We start from the raw sequence: 25,432 nt of genomic DNA on the forward strand, positions 1-25,432 counted from the left end.
TTATTTTATATGATGCTAAAACTAAGTGCTGCATAAATTTACTGGGAATTGATCGAGCTAAAATAATATATGACTAGATTTTATTTACAATTTATTTTTCGGTATTTCCAGATTTCACGTAACATATTCTGCTGTAATAAAATCCAGCATCAGATGAAGATATGTAATATAGGTTATGCTAACAAATTATGTTAGTAACCGTCAGAGACACGTAGTTTGCCATACATATTATGATTAACTACAACGCTTGTTTTTAACCCCGAAGGGTTAATGTAAAAAGCAATCTGTTTTTGAAGTTTCGCTTATAGTAATCCCTATGTAACCTCTAATAATATTCCATTACGTTCTATTAACTTTATAACTAATAATATTAGTGAATTGACAAATTACAAATTAAGATCATTTGCAATTTCGTAAGTTATAGAAATCTATTTATACAATTTTTACAATTTGGGAGAGTTAAGATGTTTACTTTAATTATAATTAGTTATTTTATTATTTGCTTATTTCGTTACTAAACTTGTTATGTAAGAAAACTTATTAATTCTGATGAACGTATATCTTATAACTTGTAAAATTTCATTAATATTATTTCAGTTATGTAAGAGGATCTTAGTGTAACATTTTCTGGCATATATTCGCCCATACTTCTGTTCTTCGTGTCATTAACCGGCAGAATAAAGAACCTGCCGCGACAAAGAGGAGACATCGTAAGAATAAACGAATAAACGGGTCATAGAGCACAGAAATTAAAGATTGGAAGCGAGTTTTCAATAGGACGTCGGTAAATGTAGGTCCCAGTGAAATAGCACTTTCATAGAATATAAGGAACACAGATAAGGCACGTAAGCCAATACGAAGTAAGAAGGAAAAGACGGTGAAGTTCCACTTAGAGCCTCGTCAATGGCACAATAGTGAGACCTGATTTAAAAAACTTAATTTTACGTTAACAATCGATCATCAACTGAGCCGTATGAGCCGGGTCGGCTGGTATTAAATTTCGGATATATCAGCTAGACGGAAGCCGTTCGAACGTAGACGACTCAGGCTACACAGGGGATGCATGTTACAGGAAATTGGTCGACCGGCTAAAAGAGCATACGCGAGTGACTCAATTTTCTAACACGATCATTTCCCAACTGAAAAGTTTGCAACAACAAAGGGGTAACCTAAAACTGTATTCGTTAGAAGAGCAAGAAATATATACAGTGGTTCAGAAATATATCCGAATACTTGAAAAAATCTTTGTTGTAAGTATATGTAATATGTGTGTTGCACACAACATTTTCATGATTATATTGGTACAGTTTAAAAGAAATTAAAAAATGTACGTATTTAGCGCAATGTTGATTTACTGAAATTACTAAAAAATGGAGCTGCTTCCTTATTGTAGTAGCCCCTTCAATTACAGCGGGTCACCAGCCACGCGGTGCATCTAACACAATAGAATACAATTTAATACAATTTTCATTTCACCAAATGTTCCATTTGCAATACAGGATGATATGACCCGAACGAGGAAAATTCCAGGGATGTACAAAACAGTGCATAATGCAGGATTTAAGCTGGTAATCGATGATTAACGTGTTGCGTGGATTACACTCGCTCACATGTAAGCACATAAAATCATTATCGTATTAAACAATGGAGCTCAAAGATCTCTGTCGATAAAGTAAATCTCGATGAAATTTCATTCCATCAAATATGTACTAATTTACGTCCAACAAATATGACGTTGTTTAGCGAACTCTGTCAACCACATCAACTTTAGCTATAAAATATAACTCGAAAATATATATATTATAATACTGTGTGAAATTAATTTCATTTGAACGTTAACAATTTCAAAATTGCATTATACTAATTCAAGTAGAAATTGCGCAATCGTACAAGAACTATTCATACAATTAATTGCATATACTGAATTCGACGATAAATTATCTTCCTTATTTTAAGAAAAATTCTTATCGATTAAATTTTTATAACACGAATATACGATTATAAGTTTTCCAAATTTTCGCGCTAAAACGCTTCCAAATGAAACTGCTCTCACAATTGTTCGTATTATTTACGAGGAACTTTTGTTTGCCCCCAATTGAAAGATTCGGCAAAAATACGCGAAATCACCGAACATTCTCGATTCATACGAAGCACAATTACTTCCGGAAATCTGCCCCTATCTATTCTGGTATTTATGTCTTTGTTCCATACAAACGTATACGTGCGATCCTGCGCGAGCACACATGATAAATATTTGTAGAAATAACAAAATATATATCTCAACGCGTATATCCCAATGGACCGGAGGGCTTCGTGTTGCGTCCCAACTTTTTCATATAATGGCACACGATGATCCGATTTTGCGATTGGATCATACAGGATTTGTCTTTTCAGCTATTTACGAAGAGCTTTCAACACAAAACTTTTAGAGTTCACACATAGGTTTAAACAATGTGTATTCTGTTTCGACTCATGCAACAGATACATGAAGATTATATATTTCATCAGAGATTGTACATGCGGCTGATCAGAAATTATATATCTATCAATGATGCTGTACTTACAAATACGATTTGTATAAATATTTCGGAAGAAAAAGTTTAATTTGATACTAATACTCAGTAAAAAATATATTGATTAATTATTAAATGTAATTACGCTATTTAGTTACTTTCCTTGGTTTTGACTATTTGACTCGAACTTTGACTTTTCTTTTGAAGCTTTATTTTGTCATTATTGAGATATGTATAATTTTGTGTGCTAGACTAGATTATCCGCGTAGTAGTGACACACGTATGTGAATATGAATGTATGGAAGTATGTGTGTGCACAGCGTCTCGAAAAACAGATGAATGCAACTGTTCCGCTAGTGGTGTGGTATAGATGGCGAGACAAAGAGAGTGCTGAGACGCGTGTAAATGTATATCGACGAAGATCCTGCAAATCATTTATTAAATAAATCTAAAACTGTTTTAATATAAATTCTAAATGTAATCTTAACGTTCCTTTACTTTTATTTCGGCGATTAAGATCTACAATTCTCAACAATCATTAAAAGAAATTCGGGGAGCCGAAAAATTTATCAAAGAGGTTAGGTTAGATTCTGTTACATTTGAATCAGATTCGAGTTAGATTTCATTAAATTTATTTAAATATGTTTGAATAAACGAAAATATCATTCCACCAAAAAGACATTAAATTTGTAATTTGTAATCTTTTTAAAATCGGGAACAGTTACATTATTAATCATTATAATTATTAAGCGTAATATTGCATTATTGTATTATTAATAAGATTAAAATAATTTAATTCTGGCTTAGTATTATAGGTGAGTTACGACTGGAAGTTATATTTCGCAAGATATGTATCCTGAAATCTCGAGGTCTCGATTTGAAACATGGTTCGAGAGTAGTCGGATATCGGAATTCGATGGAATTTTGTTTCGCGAAACAGTCTTACAATTAGCGTAAAGCAGCGATATACCAAATGGCACTCCGCGCTACGTTCTTAATCACGTGACTCATACAGAACCGATGCCATTACTTACTACGGGAAAGAATTGCTTGACGTCAGTTTCGGTATAGTATGCGATTTGTTCAACTTTTACAATTACTCTCCATGATTGTTCGTGACTTAAACCAAAATAAAACGAAAACCTCGAAATTCGTCCGCATAGACTGGGAATTCGTCGAGGCGTGAAAAACTTAATTAAAATTTACTACGGTCAAAAGTAGAATTAAATGAATTAATCGAAGCTTCGGCTTTCCTCATTCCTTTATTTGGAAACGAAAACGTAGGGGAAAACCAGTAAAACTTTCCCGTAGAAGCTAAAATCTACATTTAACCGTCTCTCTTGTTTATGCGGCATTGTTACGTTAATTCATTTGGTCTTTTACAAATTTCATTCGTAAATTAAAGTCGAAAGATTCATGTACATGGAAAAATATATATATGTCGGAGATGTAGGGACATTGGGCCTTTCTTTTGGAATTTTCGGAAGATCCCCAATACTTTGATCTAAACTATTTATTATAGCTGTACTTAAATAATAGAACTTAGAGGTAGTTGTTGTGATACGATCTGATTATGTTTGCCCGAGATTTGTGATAGTGGGCTTGGGTTCGAGGTGATACAGTTGGTCGCCGAACGTAGCCACGGTCACGGGATGAACGTTTTTACTTAACAGTAGAAGTACCAATATTGAGGGACACACGCTGTATTACCAACAAGCCCCGGGCAGGAGCAATGACGGCTCTACGCAGGTCAGCCTAGTAACGGCGCCTGGAATTTTGTTGATATCCCCGGTCAATATGCAAATGACAAATGTGATCGTATCAGTCTTTTATTCTTGTGATCACCTTGGAGAGTTTACACGCATCGTTTTGTCTGTCAGTCAGAAAGATACCGTGCGTCACAGCTAACGGCACTTTGTGTTTCAAAACATATTCAATTGTACAAAGAGTTTTCCCGTTGACCGTGGATTCGTTATTGAACCTAAGAACATTGTCTTTACATTAAGAGCGTCTAATTACCACGATTAATTGTTAAACCCTGTTAAATCAGTATTTGTACATATAATTGTAAATATAATCTCCATTGAACAACTACGATGGTTTGTCCTAATGAGGATACGCAACGAGCCCCTAAGACTAACGCCAACCCGACATATATATATACGCGATTTAATGCTTTTTGACTACAAAAAATCGTCCGAGAACAGTCGTTCATATTGAAACGTCGATTTATTTTTTTGAAGTATGAAAAAAAAAATACACGTCGCCCTTTGAAAATCGGCGTTACGCTTGGAACGGTAACACGACTTACCGGCTGTGATTTAGCGGCTAGTTGGTTTCGTTTGGCAAGTACACGCGGCGTTCGTTAGTTTGCGCATCTACGTTTCTCTCACCCTCTATCGGTCTGTGTTTCTCATTGTTCTGAACCTGTGTTGATCAGTTCACATAGCATAACCGAGGCTTGTCGATGCGAACACAGAATTTCATAGAACGAACGCTTTCGAGAGATCGGGTTTTATCCTCGATCAATAAAAAGTCGATATATGTATGTGATAATAACGTACGGTTAATAATTGGATCTATGGTTGAACCATCAAGAAGATGGTGTAATCACGTTTCTTGTTTGGAGAAATATGATATGATTAACGTCTCGAAATAATTTCGTAATTAAATATCCAAGAATTAACATTGTTTGAATCGAACATTTCTTTTTTGGTGAATTTACATTATTGAATTTTGCTTTTTTAGGTTATGTATGCCGCTGAAATGTATTCTTCACTGTAAGGTACAACAATTATATATATATATATATATATTTTATTATATTAATAACAGGAACAATGGAAAAGAGTAACATTTTTTAAAGATTAATTAATAGCAGAGATTAAGTCTGTTCGAATTTTATATACTGAATTGAATACACTGAATTTAGTGTGTCATGGAATAGATATTCGTTCGAGCAAAGAAAAACCACCCGGAAATGTAACAAACCGTCTAATTCGCGTAGCCATATATGACAGCTTTTACACCGTGCAAACCGGCTGTTTAGTGTGTCGCGCATGTTTCTCGAATAAAAACGGCGATGAAAACCGCATCCTGGAAGAACGTCTTTTGGAATTGCTGTGGAACAAAAGCACGCTTTACACATCCTCGTAAAAATGCAGACACGTAGATCGTTTAAACCGTACGAACGCACAATTGCTTATCCACGGAGGTTCGCAAGATACTCTTGGGTCGATCGTCGATAAAACCTCAATTTCTCATAGGAAGACTAATTTCAGTTCGCATGAAAAACTACCCCGACAGTTCGGTTCCACGAAAATACATGAGAAGTTCCAATAAAAAAAAGAGCGAGCGAGCGAGTGAGAGAGAGAGAGAGAGAGAGAGAGAGAGAGAGAGAGAGAAACGACCACACGCGAACCGGTGGTAGCAGATGCACGAGAAGATGGATTCCCGTTAAAAACGGCCGATATCGTCAAAAATAATGGCGTGGAAGGAACGCATTTTGGCACGACGGACACAATAGATACCGTGGAATGGATTCGAGCCAGAGAGAATGATAACACTTAAACAAATTTTGCCTGCCTTATCTTGTCGTATATTATTCGAGTTCCAAAACATGGGGATTATACCGGACCCTTTCTGTCTTAAGTATGGTAGCACCATATTAACTGGTTTATGACTATTACTCTGTCAGTAATTAATTATTGTAGTCAAATGTATCAAGTAATTGTACGTCCAACCACCCAATGAAGAAGAAAGAAGCTATGAATTTTCTAAAAATATACTTCTCTTAATAACTGACCACACAAAAAAGCTGGTCCCATGACTAGTTAGGAAATCAGTGTTGTATGTTCTTTGTGACACCTAAGCAGAAACGACCGTAGACAGCAACTAGTCGGTAATGTCGTTACTCGCAATTATCGTGATAACTGTGCTTTCTTCCAATAGCCGGCGCTTTTTGCACAGTGATTGCGAGTCGTGCCAGACCCAAACGCACACGATGACGCTCGCCTTCTATATATATAATGCACGTGCTACACGCTGGCACCGACCAGCTGGTCAGAATCGGGACGAGCAGGCCAAGTAGTCGAGTCACGCGAGGAATTCAGCTTTGCAACGCAACGAGCGCGCGCGGGGCGCACACATACATATACACAGTCAATGCACCGCGGGGATTAGCAGCGTTCACTTTCACGTGCAATTATCTGCCTTTACGAGCTTGTCTCCCGGGAAGCATTATCGCGCGAGGGAGCGAGAGTCCTCTTGTTCCTCGTCCGTAGGGCGGACAAAGACGAGCAGGCAGACGGTTCTCAGTCGAGATCCGGCTGGTGGGCGAGAAATTTTCCAATTCTACTTTGTTAGTCGTAACAGGTTGTTCTCTCGTGAGATCGAAGCGTTTACACGCGATCGTTGCTTTATACCCGTGCAACACGAGCGCCTTGGGAATTTTTGTTTGAAAGAATGCAAGCGCGAGATATATGCCGATATATACATATATACATACATAAAGTAAGTGCTTTTCGAGAATGCGCCATTAATGTTAAACCGAGTGTTTGTAAAGAAATTCTTCAGGACTGTTCTTTCTATACATTTATTCTTTCTATACATTATTTCGTTTTGATTTATGTGTCCTCTTCTTTTATCTCCCCTTTTCAACTATAAAGTTATGCTAGAGGTTGTTAGTTATAAAATCTTGGTGGCGCTCATGGTTGATAAAAAAGAGCTTACCATTAAAAGTTGTGTATATAGATTTCTATTGTGGTAGAAATTTCTTTCTGCTCCATGATAACGCAGAACAACTTAGTAATACAGTCTCCTAAAAACTTCCAATTGGGCTACGAACTTCTTCCTTATCCCTGTTCACTTCTCGACTTCCTCGCACAGATTACCATCTATTTAGAAGTCCCGTCCGGTTTTTCAAAAAAAAAAAAAAAGAAAAAAAGAATGAAAATAAAGAAGAGAAAAAGAAGAACGTGAAGCCGGACTGATTAACTAAGGGACTATACTCTTTGAATCCAAGATTAAAAAACTTTCTCTCACGCTTACGGAAATGTACAGAAGTGTCCTCTGGCAAACAAAACCGTGCAGATGGAAAATATTATATTTCCGAAATTATTATGAAAAAACAAACAGGGAGGAGAAAGAAACGTACGCGTATCAACGATAGGACAAGAGTTGGTGAAACTCGAGTGGTAAACAGCTTCCGAACTCCGCGCCTCTACCGTAATACCATAGTGTCGTGTTTCAGATTGAAATTCCCTAGAAACGACAGATTGCCATTTCGCGAAACAAACACGAATCCTGCTAATTGGCAATTTCGCTTTCTCTAACATAAACTTCCGCAACTACGGATATTCATGAAGACGTAACCGTTTTCATTTTCGTTATCATTTCATCTCGACTTATTTCCATCTTCGTCGTTGCTGGCTTCATCTCTCTCTTATTTTATCTACAGTTAACGTTCTTCTCTCTCTCTCTCTCTCTCTCTCTCTCTTTCTGCACGGTTAACGTCCGTTTTTTAACTATGCCATCTCCTTCGTTCTCCGTTGTATTTGCAATGCATACCGGGACTCGTGCTACCCATGGAAGATTATCCCTGGGGCATAATAAAAATTTTTCCTTCCAGATGCTACCAGACAAAATTTCCTTCGTAATGGAAGTCACTCTATTATCTTACCTCGGATAATTAGGTCGAACCGCTCTAGGTATTTTTTCCCCCAGCGTTTTCTCCCCCACTCTTGGCCGCTTAACGCGGACACGGCGTTGCAGCGGGGATAAATTCAGATGTGAATTAATGTGAGAAGAAAACTTAATGGAGGTAGCTCAGGTGGATCGAACGGCGGATTACTTTCGCGGGGAAATATAAAATTACGTGGAAATTCGTTTGACGTTTTGTTTTATCAGACGTTGATCTCTAATTTTTCACCGGCCAGCGACGTTACAACTCGGAAAGTAAAATCATTCTCCGACTTTCCGCTGCTTACTTTTGCCAGTATTTTTTTAAATTATTATGTAAATTTCTTTCATCTTATTTCAAGACGACCGAGAGAACGGAGAAAATTTTCAAGAAAACATCGCGAAAAATGTAACTACGTTCGATGAATTTCATCAGTTTGTTATCATTGCTTGTACGAAAATAAATCCGAAATACTAGCTTGCTTCGTGTTTTCGCGGTCTACGAACTTGTTTGCAGTTCGCGCAGTTGTTTGTACAGTGAGTCTGCAAACGATCACCTGGCATTCGAAATACGTACTTTTTATTCCATGAATATTGCGTACATCCCAGAAATTGCAAGCCACGCATTTCAAATCTCCTCTATTATTTTCATCCAAGTGTAACATACGTCAAAATAAAAATGTTTTACCATTTCATCTTTACTTTAATTTTGCTGCGATCTTTTTGCGAATTTTCAATCTCGCTTCCGTTTTACTAAACAAAAAGCATTTATGATGTTTTAAAACATTTAAAATGATATATAACAAAACAAAAGCTAGAAATCATTCATAGCAATAACAATTGCTGATGTTCTGCTCAAATTTGACATATTTTTAATATTATAAAGATATAATTGAGTTAAAAATGTCTGGATGAACGCAGCAAGGTTAGTAGCAATGAGGTTTGATTTAAATGTCAAATTTAATTGAAATTTTTAGGGGTTATTTAATCATCGTGACGTAAGTTGCATCTAGTACACAAATCATCTCTACAAACCTGCAAATTGAAAATATCACTAGCCTGCGAGTGCCACTCGTAAATTAACGCGGATGAAAACGCCGCATTTATTACTTTGATTTACCCGGCGAACTGTCATGAGATAATACTTGAGCGCTAACGCTCCAATTATCTCAGACACGGGTACAAACAAATTGTCCGAAACGTTTGTCGTAGTAATTACGTGATACAATTTCACAGTAGACGAAACGTGTTCCGCGCTGCTACCGATCTAAAGCGGTTAACTACGAAAGAACAGAAAGATAACGTCGGCGTGGTCCGCGCACGAACCTTTGTAGAACTTTATGCTATCTGGTGCCACGCCCAGTTTTGCGTGTGGATAGCGTTGGAAAAAAGCACACCGGCAGGAAAAACTGGAGAAATCGAGAGAGACGCTGCGCGGAAAAAGTGTGACACCTTAACGGCCCTCTATGTCCGTGACATTAGACGAATTAGGTTAGGAATAGCGCTTAGCACTTCGACCGCGATCGATAGGGTTATATCGAACGAGATTTGACGAAGCTTAGAGCCATCTACTACGTTCTCTATTAATTAAACAAGACAGGGGTGCAGTGCAGCTTCTATCTATCGAAGTGTGAAAACTGCATTCTAAAAAAATTTTGTGCGGTTGACCGACACAAATCTACCCGTCAACGATCGATACAATATTAAAAAGAAAAGGAGAAAAAAGCCGAAGAGAAGAAAATACCGGACGCAGTTTTAATTAGAAAATGTGTTAAATAATTAATTGCAGTTTACTGAATTTTCCCAATTTTGGTTGTTTGATTCTAGTTTCTAACATTCTAAAGTTTTAACAATTTCTCCTTATTTCGTAAAAAAGGACGGGAGTGAAATACATATTCAAAATTGGGAAGAATCGTTAGATTGCACAATTACTATGAACGAAAATCTTCTATATGTGGAAATATGAAATCAATTTATAAATTACACATGATATATCGAAATAACGACTCTTATTATCGTACGAATTATCGTTAAACAATATATCGGAAGTTATAACGAGAATCCTTTATTCATTTGTTACAATTGTAAAAAATGTTCTCGTTAATAACTTCCTCGTTCATAACAAAATATTTTGCAATATAGAAGATGACATATGAACTAACCTAAAGTTCGCAGTGCGTTCTTGTTTTACTTGCGCTTCGCATAACCTATCGCTTATGCTGTTTAAATCAGGAACGTATGCATTCTTTCAGCCAATTAAAAGATAGTTAAGTAGCGGTAGTTATGTCGGGCCAGAACGAGTGACAATATCAGAAATACGTTGATAATTTCGTTTTTCCGTCGAGTGATACACCAGGTGGAGATAATTAATTACACCTGGAAATAATTAACTGCGCCATTGCAACTGCGCTCTAATGAATTCACGGTACATTTACTTTCGCAACGAATTATTTCCCTTTAGCAAAGGAAGAGGAAGGGAACTGAGGCGGGAGGAGATGAAGGAGGAGGTGGGGGATACTATGGCAAAAGGCGTCGCTTCTTTTGAAAAACAAAGGCGCCGCAACGGACGCGCGATACACAATGGCACGAAGCTCGTCTGAGTAATAAAATTAAACTCACTTCAATTTAAACTCTCCTTTGTAAACTTTCGCGAAATGATTTTAAAGCACCGCGCCGCAAGAATCATCGTAATCGCGCCGCGGAAAACAAAGCATCCTTTCTCTCTTTTCGTCCGGCTCACTCGCTTCCTCTATCACTCGTTCTTCCCTATCAACACTCGTTGTTCTTTTACCTTCGTTTCTGTAAATCGGTCCAGATGCTACAGACGTTCCTTTTTTCGTTGCTAAACCATTGCGATCAGAGTTAATTGAGAAGCGAACGTTCAAAGGAAAATTGTTACTTTTCTCTTACGTGATTGTTACGTTTGTCGTTCATGATTTCAATTTGTCTGAAAGTATTAGGAATTTGATAAACATAGATCCTGTGAAAAGAAAAGATGGGAGAAGAAGAAGCAAACGAAGCTGAGGCAGAGGTAATATTTTAATCTGTGTAATGATTTCACCGAATACTCGGGGAACAGGAAGCCTGTCGTCATTGATTGTACGTGACAAGTGGAATTTTATTATCCTATCTTTATTACATGAGACGTATCATTACGCAAGCCTCATCAATCGGCACCACTACTTGGTTCTTTAATTCGAAGATTTCACTATATCTTGAAATCTATTAGAGACTGGCGGTCGTGCATAATTTATGTACATCTTATTACATTTTGTCATTGGTAACTTTATACTTTAATACTGAAGTTTCTTCAAATCTCAAGATATCTTGGAGATTTAAATATTTTCGTTTGAGGGCAGATTAACATTACACTTACTGTCACACTTTGTTTCTTTATTGCTGCAATCGTTGGTTTCTTCTCACTGCATCTTTTTAAGTCTTATAGTTTCCCTTTTGGTTTTTTTCCTTGCTGTCGGTATCTCATATTTGATCGCAGTGTGCTACTTTTGTTACCATTGTAATCCTTCCTTGATATCTTTGTGTCTTTTTATTGCAGAATTGCACAAGCAATTTCACTTATGTGAGATTTCTCTCACAGTAGGATTGTTTCCCCGAATGTAGAAATTTTTCTAAGTTCCAATTTCATCACGATAGAGTGTACCCCAGGAAGTTATTGCCGAAGGGAAGTCCGTTGGATGATAGGTTATTTTCCACCGCTGATTCGAGATGGACATTGTACAGAAATAGCTGGAACTGAAAGAGACGCTCTCCCTCTCCTCAGATACGTTCATGGTAGTTAAGGTCGTTGACAGGAACAATTTTGGAGACGGTGGTCGATAATGACCGTTATTTAATCACCGCATAGTTGCTTGTGGTAGCTTATTGACCAAAGGAATAGTTTTGATAATATAGGCTAGTTTAGGACACCTCGGCACTAGTCGACACTTATTTGATCACACAGAGAATCCGAATATGAAATTGATGAGATAGAAATCTTTCGTTAAAAGTATTTGTATGTCCACTCATATTTGGAAGAATCTTAACAATTTACCATAACAACACACGCAATCGAATATTCTTTAAGAAGATACATAAATATGTGTTTTAATGTCTTCCTAATTGGCAACAAGATGCGAGCAACTCTGAGAAATATACGGTATTAAATTTAAAGGAGTGCTAACAATTTATTGTACTAATACACACAGTCGAATATTTCCTAATAAGATATAATAAGTACTTCAGTGCCTTTCTAATTGGCAGCAAGATTCAACCAAGCCTGGCTATTAATAAGAGAGTCTATATCAAGAATTTTATTCTATCTTGGTGTGAAATGGGTAGAAATGGATAGAGGGGAGTGAAACAATGATACCTGACACCCAACCCGAGATATACTCGGCGTTCTGAAATCGATACTCTATATAAAAACAATTGAATGTGGAGAGACAGACTCTGGCCAACTGAAATGAAAGAAATACATACATATGTATCACTGTACCATGTATAAGTTCCTCTCCATTGAAGATATTTCCAGCAGATAAAAATAGATAGGAATATTCATTAGCAGAAAGGTGAGCAGTCACTGTATGTATAATAGTAAGTATTACATTTACTGATTTCACATTCTAATTCTAACCTATCATTTCACACACTACATCATTTGAGTTCATATACTTCTATGCTCTAGTGAACAAATTGACAACATCAATCAATCAATCATTCGAGTTCATACACTTCTATGGTATAGTGAACAAATTGACAACATCCAAATGTTCAGTTGCATCTGCGAGTCCAAAATTGCAGTCGAGTTTGAAGAACATATATGTAAGTAACTTAACCTCTTTCCAGCGAATGAAAAAGGTACAATACACTATGTACAGTCAGGGAAGTTATTGCATCAACCGGTATCGGTATAAATACTTTAATTTAGAACTATGTTATATTGTGGAGTCTACTACAACGGTTTATCCGGCCGTATATGTTACCGTACGTGTCCAAGAAGACATAGGATCACTATGTCGTAATCCTCTTCCCATCGACACGAAAATGCGACACTGATTGGAGAAGTTGACGTAAAAGCGCCTCGTTACGCACAAGGAGCCTTTTAACAGGGTCACGCCAGATTACCTCGTTTATTTATAGGCCGACGAAAAAATTGATCGCGACACCGATCGAACGACCCAGCTTTGAACTTTCGAACCGGACAATATCTTTATAGTTTGGCTTACAGTTGACCAGTCTTCCCTCGACTAATGAGGTCTTAACCTAACTTTCGTAAGCATATCTTAAATTTTTCTGAAAGGGCACCAGTTTCGATACAAAGTGTATTAAATGCGACATATATTTATTTTAATTAAATCAGTTTATCTTTTCTTATACTATTACTTAGAACTAGGAGTAGTAAGTGTCATAGTAGGAAATGTCATTTCCGTCAGTCATATTAGATATATTTCGCTAAATTAATATTTAATAAAATTTAATCGTATTTTCTACGATAGTGTATATATGATTTTTAGTGTATATAGAACTGAACAGTGTATAGAACTAGGAGCAGTAAGTGTCACAGTAGGAAATGTCATTTCCGTCAGTCATATTAGATATATTTCGCTAAATTAATATTTAATAAAATTTAATCGTATTTTCTACGATAGTGTATATATGATTTTTAGTGTATATAGAACTGAACAGTGTATAGAACTAGGAGCAGTAAGTGTCACAGTAGGAAATGTCATTTCCGTCAGTCATATTAGATATATTCGCTAAATTAATATTTAATAAAATTTAATCGTATTTTCTACGATAGTGTATATATGATTTTTAGTGTATATAGAACTGAACAGTGTATAGAACTAGGAGCAGTAAGTGTCACAGTAGGAAATGTCATTTCCGTCAGTCATATTAGATATATTTCGCTAAATTAATATTTAATAAAATTTAATCGTATTTTCTACGATAGTGTATATATGATTTTTAGTGTATATAGAACTGAACAGTGTATAGAACTAGGAGCAGTAAGTGTCACAGTAGGAAATGTCATTTCCGTCAGTCATATTAGATATATTTCGCTAAATTAATATTTAATAAAATTTAATCGTACTTTCTACGATAGTGTATATATGATAGCGTATTTTACGATTGGAAATATGTTTTCAGATTGCCTGTACGAGTAACGTTAATTGACGGGAAACATAATTTCCATCCTCTGTGAAAAGGTTAACGTGTCGAATGAATTTCCGGTCTTTACGAGAAATTTAGGAATCCAGAAATTTTTTCGTAGTTTACTCGGAGAAGTTGATACGACCGGTTCCTACGTTTCCGGTACACGTAGTAAGAGAGGAAACGATAAAAGGGTATGGCGGTACAGTTGCGCGCTACGTGAGTTTAGTTCGGAAAGTTTTATCGGTCAAAGTTGCTGGATACTGAGGATTTCGAAATTCGATTCTCTCAACTCGGGAGAGAACCCGCTATCCGTAAAACGAATGATTGTTTAACATGGATTATTAACGATCTGCCTGACGATAGAACGATAGAAATTCAAGAAGAAAATTTCCATTTTCTTCGTATGTAAACGAACCATATTCTCATTTTGCTTATATCGGAGAAAAACAAAAGAACCATTATTCGTGTAATGACCCACATTTAACTAGGAGGTTGGCATATTTCATTGATGGCCGGAAAGCTGATACGGTTTAACCGGTTTCAGCGCGTAGCACGCGCCAATAAAGTATACACAGTCGCTGTGCGTAACAGTAGCTTTTAATAATTACACCAACAAGACAAATTTAATATTAACCGTGAAACAGGTTCTTGTGTACCTGTGAATGCTGTTTACACACGCTTTTCTTGTATTAAAATGGATCTTTCAATTATTCGAAGGATAAAATCTGACATTCCGAAGAAATATAATCTAATGGCATTTCTCTTTGCACGAGCATTCCTGCAAATGATTATCGACCGAGTCATAAATCTTTGTAAAAATGGGCGGGGACCATTTCATTTGTGGCACATTTTACGAGAGACCTCTACAATCCCTACGGAGGGAACGGCAAACCATTTGCGGATCGTTTCATTCGAATCGTCGCCGACGGTGCCTCTCTATTGGATAAGCAATTGCAAGTGCAAACATTTGCTCGCAATCATTTATGCTCGCTGGTGTGGGCATCATGAGTGAATGTCTCACCAGCGTTGGCTTTCGCTGAATCTTGACTGGAAATTGCGTTTGAACTGAGAATGTTTACCGATGTTACATTCATTGTTCACAGAACCATTATCAAAAGGTGATTGTGTAACCAAAGTATGCTCTCGTTTTAAACCTCTCGATGCATCATGAACATAATAATACTGATTAATAATTCAATCGATAAAACAGTCCGTACGCGAATATTATCTAATGATTTATAATTTCAGGTAGAATAATCTCCATGGGATATCTGCATAACCAAGATACAGGAAGATGTACAACTGAAGTAGGTTAGGAATATGCTTCCACTAACCTATATTCTCTCATGGTCTCGCTCGTCCAGTGGAAAAGCATCATTACGTTCCGAAGCGTTCGTCGTACAATGTCACCAACGCTGTCACGATTCTCATGCACACATGCGTAATTACTCCGGTGACTGAAGCACGTCAATTCGGGCTGCACTACACGTAGCATTAAAACTCTCATGGCGCGGCGTAGGTTTGGCCGTTAGTTTGTAAAACCGCGAAACGTGGTGTGAGCAACATACGAGTCGATACATGCAAGCTTTACCGGGTATAAAAAAAATCCATTGCATTTTACTTAACTTTTTCAGTGGCCACCGACAAGTTTTATTAAACCGTCGTTCGCATTTTTACGGAGGGGAAGGATATATACGTAGACCGACGAACGAATAGCTCTTTTCGCGAGGCATTATATGCGTTCCCGCCTCGATTTACCAGCTGCTCAGGGAGTTAGACGAAAGTTGAACGAGAATCAGGCCTATACATAATACGAGGACCGTTGTATAACGCGTTGGCGTTGCCATCGCGTCTAAAGCTCAAAAACACGTTACTTCAGAATCCATCTCCTTACAGCTTTATGCAGCATTTACAAGACAAGTAGCGCACTCGCGCGATTTACCCAGACGAAAATCACTTAAGCTTCTTTTGTCCGCGCTGTTTCAGCGGTTCAAACGTATACTTGAAAATATATATTTTCAACGGATCTGACGCGCATTTAAATGTACCATTCGGTCGATATAAAAATGCGTTTCGATTACAAGCAAACAGACAGACTTGGCTAGAACTATTTACGATTCGCGCTAATATTATGGAATAAATAATTGTGGAAACATTTACCTTTGGGAACGTTGTTTCCGATAAATGATTCACTGCGCGAGCGCCACAAATATTTGCTATTCGTCCACATTTTCAATTAACACTATTTTATGTTGCACGCGCATTTTAAAAGTGGCAATTCAAACAGGGTTTCCAGGAAAACGAAAAACTATTCGGAAGCTTACAAAAATGATTTGCAATAAATACACGATGTTGGCAAAAAAATATGGATTCTACGAAGCAACGATCAAATATTATTTTTGTAATCCTCCATTACTCTAACACAGAATTGAAGTATTTCGAGTCGTGACACTTTTGAGACACGTATAAAGATGTATTTCTTCACGAACTAAGAATTTAGAAATTGGTGAAACAATAACCTAGCACTGGCAACGTATATGATAGTAATACGATCACGGATCACTTCGGATGAAAGGGATATTATTTTCAAGGAATATTTCGTTACGGTGGGTACCGGGTAATTGAGTTAACTGACCGAGAAGACGTGTACGGCAAAAGGTAAGTCGAGGCTTGTTGGATGCGAACTTGGGTTAAGGATAGAGACTAGCCAAGTTCGGGCCAACTTCGGATCAGGTTCGGGTCAGAAACCTGTCGGAGACAAGGCACAGACGGGCCAGAAACGGGACTCTCTCTTCGCTGTTTCCCCCCTCAGCTATTATAAAATTACGCTGCGAGACATTCTCGAGAACGCAACGTCGAGCAGTACGAAATTTTCACCACGTGCTTCCCCCTTTGCCCTCTCCCCGTTTCGCCATAATTTAGCATAAAGTTTTCGATACGTATACATTATATACAGGGTGGGCCATGCGAACTGTTCTCTCAGAAACCAAGGGAAATATTAATTTAACAATTTTTCCAGTTTAATGAAATGAGAAAATGAATTATGAGGTGTACGAATATTCTTTTGGTACTACTACTACAAATTTTTGTTATTTTTCGAAACGAAGCGCTGTATTCAATTCGCTTTACTTAGATAGATGTTGCCAAATTTAATAATATCTACTTGAAACATTTTCTGTTATTCCACATAACTGACGCTACGAATTATATCTTTCCTAAGAAAACCTTTATAGAACACCCTATACATACAAGCGTGTTGAAGGCAAATAATAGAGGTTTTAAGTTACCTTTAATCACGAGAATTTAAATTAAGCTAAGTTTAACTTATGGTTGCCATTAAATCAAAGATATCCCTCATAGTACGCATCACTGTAAATCGGATTTAACTTCCAACCTTCCAATTTTCCAACGATTCGCGTCTATACGATCGCGAGTTCGAGATCATATTTGTCGTCGTGGCAGGTTCCGTCGGCAATGTTAACTTACAACAGTTCGATCATATGGTAATAAAATCAAACCGCGTTTAGAGAACAACAGTTTTCGAAATATCGACATTATCGATACACAGGTGGCGCCCTCGTCCCGAATCAACATATTCCATTAACGAAATGGACAATCTGTGTCTATGCGTTCCGTAAATCCGTTTTGACCGATATTTCGATACACATTGTGTATCAGCCGCGACATGATTTAATACTGGAAGATGTTAATTAAAATCTCAACGCTATAGGGCTGGCGATTTTCTTTCTTGATAAATTATAGGGCTTCGAGACACCCCTATGATCCGTGTGAAATTATTAATTATATCGATCAGGGCCAACCTATATTATCCATCCACCTGTAATCGATGATGATAAGTCGTAGCTGACTGATCGGGAGTAATTTATGGCTGTTTAATGTAACTTGATATTTTTCTTATCGAGCGCGCGCGACCGCCTAAGTACAAGCCTTCGACGATTCAACGCAGGAAGTTCCGACCTCGATCTCTTCTTTATTGGCTTCAATATTCTAACATGAAAACTGATCCTTCGAGGAAGCTGAAGGCAAATAGAATTACCGACTCAGAATAGGAGAAAAAAGAAGGAATCAAACAAAAGAATAGAATAACCCTTTGGACTTTAGACTATTAGATCACCATTGATATGATGAAAACACTATTCTTCAACCTCTTCTTTCGAGAAGTTATTTTAAGTATTACTCGTTGAAGACTAAAACGGCGTAGACTGAATTTTAAATAAGTGTAAAAAGCTTTTTTGTGTCTAACTTATGAACTTATCAAAACCAAAAGAGATGGTTCATCTCATGAAATCAGGGTTCACAGGTCAGGAAAATAAACTAAAAATTATAAGAAAAGTATGAATTATAAATTATATTAGAAAAGCGATCTAACCTATAAAATATCTAAGCTAGAACAAACTTAGAATTGGTCAAGAAAATAATGGAACCAACTATGTGCAAAAGGTTAAAAAATGAAATTTGTATTTTACCTTAACCAAAAAAAGACTGAAGTTTAAGAATCAAGGATTGAAGGAGACAAAATGACCCGCCCGACCGAAGGTAAGTAAACGAAGTTGAAAAAAAACAGGATATAGACGAAAAGAAAGAGAGAGAGAGAGAGAGAGAGAGAGAGAGAGAGAGGAAGAGACAGAGAAAGTACACAGGGGAAAAGATAAACAGAAGAAAACAATTTCGAGAAAATGAGAAAACGGAGTATCACGGAAAGAGTAGATAGAGAGGAGCGGAAAGGGAAAGGACAGAGCGAAGAGGAACGAGAAGACTGCCGATACGCAACTTGTCTGGTGGTACAGGCATAGACTACGTTTACTTTAGATCTGCAGTGCATACAGAGAGTGCAGACAGGTTTTATTAACCCCCTCTCGACCACTCCGCGAACGTGTATCCCGGATATATACGCTTTCCCTACGAGTTGCTTCCTCGATGTTCAACCCGAAGCCACACGGCTATATACTTGCAATCGATCGTTGGCACGACGCCACTGCTATTTCTTCTTCTTCTTCTTCTTCTTTTCTTTCTTTATTTCTTCCCTCTTTTGCTTCTTCTACTTGTACTTCTTTTGCTTCTTAGTTTCTTTCATCGTCTGCTTCTTTTACCCTTACTCCCACCACTTACTACTTCTCTTATTCTCTTCCCTTTCCACGTTTCTGCACAACCAACGATGGATTCTTCCCCTTCTTCGCAGTATCTGTGCATTCCTTTCCCACGAGCTATGAATTTACTTTCGATGATATTGTTCTTGTGCCGCTAGCACGCCCCCGATAAAAATCTAAAACCTTTTCTAGGGAACATCAAGTTTATCGTTGATCGTCCTCGATGCCGAGGTTGGTAACTGAATTTTAATGGGGAGTTTTAGGGGATTCCACGAAGGGACGATTCTGCTAAAACTCCCCATTAAGCATTCTTAGTCACCTAACCTATCAAAGGGGCAACGTTAACGCAACATCTCATTTGCACTCTTTTTCAATCATTCCACTGACACGTCATATTTCTAAGCCTGATATAACCTTAAAAATTCTAACCTTAAAAATGTCATTTGTTTCTTCATAGCGAGAAACGCAAAGTGTGAGTGAAATAGAAAGACATATTTAGCAACTTTGTATCTCGATAAAGAAAAAGCAGAATATTCCTTCATACAAGAAGAAAAAAGCATTTCCTTATATAAGAAATATAATTTATAGGTTAATAATAGTAATTTCAGGTTAGGTAACACAAATAACTAGTGCTAGAGAGCAATCGTTTCAAAGCCATTAAGATATACGAGGAACAACGGTGGCGATGAAAATAGTGTATTTCTAGCGTGAAATCAGATTGTTTACAATTTGAAAGATAACCTAAAACGACATTTTTGTACATAAACTTTCCCCTTGTATCGATGTCTAGAAAGACACAATGTAAATATCGTCTACTTTCGTCAACAATCACTACAATTATTTAAATTATCCTAACGCTACGTTTGTTAACACAACCGTACCAGTATTTCAATTTAGGTTAGAGTTTCCGTAACTACAGCCGTGAAAACAGTAGTCGTTATGTCAATTAGCATTGAAAAACTAGTCGTCGTTCTGAAGCGGTGTCGACAATGGCGACGACGACGGCGACGCAAGGCAAACAGTCTCGCGTGAACAAAAACACCGCGCGCAAAGCATGACACGCTGAAAGGAGGATAAATATTTAGTCAGCAAAAGTGCTCATAGATACGTTTTCAACGCACTAAAAATTACATTTAAACGCAACCTGAACGAGGTATTAATGCCTCCTCTCCCGTCAGGTCTGGGGGCTATCCTATCGTTTAATTGGCCAGTGTAAATCACCGCGGGGACACAAATATTTTCTTCCAATCGTTTCGCTTTAATCGGGTGCGTGCACACCGCCGATCTACCGGTTACTATGACGACTTTTGATTAAAGCACCGTTTCAAATTGGCTTTGTGCGTTTGCACTTAACAAAAGCCTTTACAATGGCCCCTCTCGCAACCAGAGTTTAATATAATAGGTATTAGTGAGATGTTACGAGTGCTACTCGAAGGGGTTGGCAATACCTCGGTAGGAGGTATTCCCGGGGGTACCCAACTGTTCGAACTCGTCGAAGGGTTACGGTCGCTGAAAGATTGGCGCAAAAGGAGATGCAGTTCGGAAAAGGGACAAGGAGGGAAGAAAATATTGAAAGAAACAGTGTTGAATAACATGGTCGCGTAAGAGGGAAAGCACTGTGGTACGAAACGTGAGACGAAGAAAGAGACAAGCGTTAAGAGAGAATATATATAGGGTGAGTCATTTAACACTGTCACTTACAGTAACTCACGAAAGTATTAGCTTATCCCAAAAGTTTCTTTCGTTTTATAAGGAAATAATAGCTGCACAACATTTTTTGTTTTATATTATTTTGTTGAATTATGTATGATCCATTTTATTCTATTGGAACAATGCATCTACTGTGCATCTATTGTTTCCTTATAAAACGAAAGAAACTTTTGGGACAATCTAATATTTGGGCACTCGTAGGAACGTATTGTGAATATGTTACGAGTGTTATAGAAAACATTTTGAAATTTCAAGAAGAGCAAGGATGGTAATATGAAGTATGAGGTACATAGAGACAAATAGAGGTTAGGAGAAGAAGAACAGTTTCAAACAGAAGATTGTATAGTATCAAGGATGATTAGACTACTTAAAGATATATGTCGATAATTATTGATTTTTAATCGCATATATCTTACTAAGTTTTATTCAACATTCAGATATTCTTTCTAGTCGCCATTAAAATCATCAAGATAACCTTCGTATCTTTATGAAAAAAAGCAAAATATTTCTTCACACTTTCACATTTTCTTCAAGAAGAAAAAAGCATTTCTTTATATAAGAAAAATAATTGACGAGCAATTTCAGATTAGGTAACTCATAATCAGTGCTAGAGAGCAATCGTTTCAGAACTATTAAGATATATGAGGAACAACGGTGGTGAGAAAAAAAGTAAAAAACAAGAGTAGTGCAAAGAAAAGATGGTAAAGAAAGACGCAGAAGGAAATATATATATGTATATATATATATATATATAAACTGGCACATGTAAACGCAGATAAGGAGGGAATCGAAGGTAAAAAAGAAACACGAGAAACAAAAAGTAAAATAAGAAGGATGAAAAGAATCTAAGAAAATGAAGATGAGTGAAAATAGAAGTGGAGGAAGTGGGAAGAAAGAAAAGAAAAGCAAGACATTTCTCTCTCCCTTTCTCCAATTTTCAGACTACCAGCTGAACCTAAGGTCTTCTATTTCTCAACCTGTTGAACTTCTCACCTACATGACGCACGATTTGTTTTCCCTGAACGTTACCACCGGAATGCTCACTGGTATTCTCTTGCCTGTTCTCGCTCGCACCAAGTGTAAAACAGGGAACAAAATGGAAATGGATTAAAGCAGCCGTAAACGTCTATAACGTCCATTAGGTACAAATCACAATCGAACGATTTCCATGAATGTTAACGACGCTATTTTACATATTTCCGATTCGATCTATTTACAAGCTCTTCCTTTGTTATAGCAACAAACATTCTCATTTTACAGCCTTCGTAACATCGTAATTCGTACTCTGAGGCTGTATTATCTCTCAAGATGCGACCAATACCACAGCGAGTGTAAACATGAATTAACAACGAGACGCTGTCAACGCAATTTTATTCCGACCATTTGATATATCGAGGCGTGACACCACAGTGCGTTAAGATAGCTGTCTGATGAGAAAAAAATTATACATTTGATCGTTTTCGATTAGGTCTGTTCCTTTATTGAAATGCTCGTAATGGAAAAAGACACGAAGCTAAAGGAGGCGTCGGAAAGCAGGAAAAATTTCGCTTCAGGCAAATCATATACAGGGTGTTTGGTAACTGGTGGTACAAGCGGAAAGGGGGTGATTCTACGCGAAAAAAGAAGTCGAAAATATAGAATACAAATTTTTCGTTCGAGGCTTTGTTTTCGAGAAAATCGACTTTGAATTTTCGCTCGGTACGCGTGCGGTACGTTATAACGGATCTCGCTATAGATCGTTGTCTCGATAGAAAAATTAAAGAAAAAAAAATAAAAAACAAATTTTTATTCTATATTTTTGACTTCTTTTTTCGCGTAGAATCAGCCCCTTTCTGCTGGTACCACCAGTTACCAACCAGCCTGTATATTGTAAAATAGGTCACAAATTCGGTGTGACCTAAAACCAAACGAAGTTCAGTCCGAGAGAATCCTAGATGGCGCAAACGAAGTGTGTCAAACTGTAGTCGCCCTGTGCCCGCGCGTTCGCCTCGCTATGCTTCTTGCATTCCGCGGTGTACTCTGCGCATCGCTTTCTCTGGCTTCGTTCCTTTCACGCGCGTCTGCATATATTTATCGTTAAGTTACCTTTATACAAACACCCCGGGCAAGATAGATCGCGCGCACATCGTGAACATCGCAAACGCGACCCTTTACTTGTGTAGTAATGCTTACTGCTTGAGGGCGTAACGACCTGCCGGCATATCTGGACTGCGCAATGATAGCAGCTCCCCTAAATGGAGTTGGCAGCTTCCCTCGGCCGTTTTCACGATAAAGACGCGAAGTTGTTCCCAGAGTCTTCCTAGCAGACGGAGAATTTCATTAAGCCGGCGATACTCGCCGAGTTCAGCAAGTTAATGCGAGCCCTTATTCTAACCAGCCGGCGTGAGCTTCGCCGTTGGAATTTCTTCTATAACGACGGTGGCCAACGCTATGCTGCGGATCCATCGACAAACACCTAGTTCCTTTGCGTCACTTAACCACGCGACAAAACGCCGAAACCTCCCGAAGACTTTACCAACTTTCTTTATTAAGCTCTTTCGACGAGTTGGAATTTTCAGTTGGCTAGCTCGATTCACAATTTCCTTCTACGGAGAAGGACTCCATCGTGCCACGATGAAACTTCTTGTTTTGTAATAAAAAAAAAAAAAAAAAAGAAGCACTTCGCTACAGTATCACGCGACAGAAGTTTCACACAGTTCGAGGTAAAAAATTTTCTTTTATCGGAATCCTGTTTTTGTTCAGGTGGCACGAAGATGTTTCGAGGATTTCAATCGAACTGCAATCTGTGATAGGCACGTGCTGAACACACGTGTGTGCGAAGATCTATAATATCCTAACTATATATATACACTTGAAATGTGGGATTCGCGTAGATAAATTGTCATCTGATAACGATCGGTAAATGCGTTTCCACCCTGTTCCGTGTTAAACGTAATTGACTTGTGTTAGAATTATTAATACCATTCCGGGATTTACACGTGATATATATATTTGATCGAACTACAGATAAAACCGATATTTCACCGAATTGGATGTTTCAGATTATTTTCTCCTCTTTTTCGAACAACTTGTTTTACGATCGAAACTGGCATTTCCATTAATCGACATTCATTTACGCGGAAACGATCGATGAACGCTGGAACGCACCAATAAAAGAAATCGTTGGGGCGGTTTTAGGGCAAACATACTGCCTGTCTATAAACGAACTGAGTTCTCCGTGGAATTAGGTGAAATGTGGTGCCGGTTCAGCGATCACCCAGAGTCATTGGAAACTCATGAAATTTCGAGCTCGATAAAAAAGACTTCAATCCCTCTTTGGTTGGCAATCGAAAGAACCGTGGCGGGCGACATAACGTCTCTATCGTTGAAGTATTATATATACTAGTTGTCACGTTTGAAATTTTACATACAACTGTCTCTCGGACAATTCGTTGTTCAAGATATATTCGTTATCCAAATTTCATTATTCCAGAAAAAGATTAGGAGTAAAGCTTGCTTTGTTTCCACCAATTTGACAATGTATATAGAAGCTACAGGACATTTAGTATATGTAGTATATGCATGTAATATATTCGAATACTTCCGTAAGTGCTGGAATGCTTTCGTGAACTATAGCACGTACATATACACGTTTCCGTTTCTTCGAACAACGTAATTCACGGTTGAACAGTTTCTCGCGAAAGTACGATTTCGCGAAATCATTGCAGACATGCCTGAATGACAAATTATTATCGCAACCTCGAGATCTTCAATTCACTTTAACTTCATTTAACTTGTCAGTGTAAATAGATTTGTTTCCACCCTCACCTTCCCTCACCCATCATCCTCCTTAAACAATTCCGCGAGAGTTTCTCATTTGGTCAACGGAAATCTCGACCCCGTGTGTGTGTGTGTGTGTGTGTGTGTGTATTTGCCTTGCCGTGTATTAAGCAACATTTATGAATATTATGAGCGCGACACAGTATGGTTTTTAATTATCCTCCGCGAAACTAAAGAGAATCCGTGAGCTTTTGTGATATTTCAATTAAATTTGCAGCACATATACCGATGCATCGAGGTCATGCCACAACTATAGCTACTTTTATTAAGTTACGCATACCAAAGGCCATTCTATTTTGTTTTCAAACAATATTCCCCGTTTTCGCATGTACGTGTCGTGTTTATACAAATAGTTTCGCATAGTATTCGCTCGGGTTCTTCCCGGACTGGGGAGTAAAGTAGGGATAATGCGCAGTAGCGAATCGCGTACGAACGCGTACAAATCTA

The 25,432-nt window shown here is 37.7% G+C and overlaps 1 protein-coding gene and 1 long non-coding RNA gene across 7 annotated transcripts in view; one reads left to right on the plus strand and one right to left on the minus strand.

Annotated features, from left to right (window-relative positions):
• LOC126873613 (uncharacterized) overlaps window positions 1-25,432 on the minus strand; it is a 123,489-nt gene that overhangs the window by 9,349 nt on the left and 88,708 nt on the right. The window lies entirely within an intron of this gene.
• LOC126878253 (uncharacterized) lies at window positions 3,238-23,823 on the plus strand. 5 transcript variants are annotated; one of them, XR_007695618.1, is made up of 5 exons: window positions 3,238-5,160; window positions 5,262-13,013; window positions 13,120-13,463; window positions 14,343-15,466; window positions 15,597-23,823. It is a non-coding gene; the product is annotated as an uncharacterized LOC126878253 (long non-coding RNA). The 5 variants fall into 5 exon arrangements; XR_007695617.1 differs by having other exon boundaries at window positions 5,262-12,785; window positions 12,937-13,463; XR_007695616.1 differs by having other exon boundaries at window positions 5,262-12,760; window positions 12,877-13,463.

The sequence above is a fragment of the Bombus huntii genome, chromosome 1 (assembly GCF_024542735.1).
Source record: "Bombus huntii isolate Logan2020A chromosome 1, iyBomHunt1.1, whole genome shotgun sequence".
Lineage (NCBI taxonomy): Eukaryota > Metazoa > Arthropoda > Insecta > Hymenoptera > Apidae > Bombus > Bombus huntii.